Raw genomic sequence first — 2,032 nt, 5'->3', positions numbered from 1 at the left:
AGACTCATCACTTGCCAACGGTGTGTGACCGCAGGAAAGGGCGGGGAACAGGGGTGCTTGGTGGAATTTGCAGGATTTAGAGAATCCTGGATTTAGAATCAGAGCACTTCCTCTGAGTTAGATGACAGGAGGTGACCCCAGGGGCTGGAAGGCTCAGCTGACTCGGCTAGGGTGCGCCGGGTGATCCGCCTCCCCCCAGGCTCCTTCTGCACCTGTCTCCAAGCAGGGCTGTGGTCCTCGGGTCCAGCAGTCTCCCAGTGATGTCATCCCTGCCCCTGGCTCCCGCTGCCACCTGCTCTGCAACTCCTCTCCCCACCCCACCCCCATCCACCCAGGACTCTCCCAGATCCAGGCTCACAGGCTCCTCATAAGACACAGGCTAGTCTGTACCTCGCTTTCATCAAAGTATCAGGAACATCCTTCCAACCCAACTTACAGCCACCCACTTTATCCACTTACTCAGTGATTGCACCCGTGTAGACACTCTGTAAATTCATTAGTGTTCCCTGAAGTTGGATAATCCAGTTGTTTCTCATCCAGCAGTGTTTATTATAATGTAATGAACATCTCTGTGCTCAAATTTAGCCCCGCCCCATCCCTGCTTTTCCCCCATATCTTAGAGCACTCCTGTCTCCTCCCATCTGACACCAGAGTCCTCTTTATTCAGCCTCATTTGAAAACAGTTGTTTAATATTTCTTAGGGAGGTCCTGGTATGTGCCAGGCACTGTGTCAGGTGTCAGAAATTCAGCAGGGGATGAAATAAAGCCCCTGCTTCAGAGAGCTTAGAGTCTAGCAAGGACAAATGTTTCCATCTCACCCCCTCGCTCCTGACCCGTCCCACTCACTGACACCCTCCCTCACCCCGGTCTCAGTCGCCACCTCTTCACTTCTCCCTTCTGCTCTGCCAAGCCATTCTCTGCAACAAGAATGAACTTTCTAAAACACAGTTCTGCCCCTCTCCCTCCCTGTTGCCCTCAGGATCAAGTTCACACTCCCTGGCTTAACACTCAAGATCATGCATGACCTGGCCTCTGCCGCCCCTCCGGCCCGCCTCTCACCATTTATACCCCAACATCCCCAGAGCGGTGCCCAGATAGCTGTAGCCCTACAATCCTAGCAACTGTTGCTCACCACCAAGCCCTTGCAGCTATCCCTGCCTGGAATGCCCTTGCCCGTCCTTCCCTGTCTGAGTAACTCCTGCTCTTCCATCACAGTTCTGATCTGTTACTCACTTTCCCCAAGAGGTTTGAAGAACACCTCCCCTAAGCTCCTCAATGCTAGTCTCTCCTAGCACTTCGCAGGCCCACAGGACTCTTTGATTGCCTGTAAGTTCCTTTAGGGTAGGAACCAAATCTCATTAAAAGTCATGTTTGTCCTCTGAGGGAATCTGCTTCCATCACTATGGAGGCCTCGCCCAGACCTGCCTTTGGCCCTGCCCTGTCTGGACCAGAGCATCTGAGACTCCAGGATCTACAGAGAATCCAACAGCACTCTCCTGTGCTCGGGGTGGCATCAATCAGTGCTCAGCACCCACTTATACACCTGAGGGAAAGAATTCCAAATAACTTCCTTGGGGTGTCTGCTTTGGAGGGGGGATGGGAGGGGGAAATGCTTTGAATTCCAGGATCCTGCAAGATCAGGGGAGGAAGAACCTGAGACATCATTGACTCTGAACTGTAATTGTACAGAGAGACTGAGCCCAGGAGAGGGCGAGGGGCACATCCCAGGTCACAGTAGCTCAGTTGGGGTGGGAGTCCGAGTATGGATTCTACCAAGGACTGCCAGCTGAGGGCAGAATCGGGGGCCTGAGGCCTTGGGAGGTTGTAGAAACTTGTATACCAGGCTCTAAAGCACTGCCATCCCCCAAAGGCACACAGCATATATCACCCCTCCCATCTCAGACAGAGGCTGAGGCTGAAGCACGCCCTGGCCGGAGAGGGCGGATAGTCTCCTCCAGAAACCAGGTCAGGCTGCGCCTCAGTGTCCCGCTGTTCCTCGAGGGCCTGCAAAGCTCCGGCAGCCTCATGGTCT

General features: G+C 53.9%; 1 protein-coding gene across 1 annotated transcript in view; it reads left to right on the top strand.

The window, feature by feature from the left end:
* LOC104986992 (alpha-actinin-3-like) overlaps positions 1-2,032 on the top strand; it is a 4,428-nt gene that overhangs the window by 1,419 nt on the left and 977 nt on the right. The window lies entirely within an intron of this gene.

This window comes from Bison bison, unplaced genomic scaffold (assembly GCF_000754665.1).
Source record: "Bison bison bison isolate TAMUID 2011002044 unplaced genomic scaffold, Bison_UMD1.0 scf7180017864080, whole genome shotgun sequence".
Taxonomy (NCBI): Eukaryota; Metazoa; Chordata; class Mammalia; order Artiodactyla; family Bovidae; genus Bison; species Bison bison.
The sequence above is the reverse complement of the archived record's forward strand: the minus strand, read 5'-3'. Positions and strand labels throughout refer to the sequence as shown.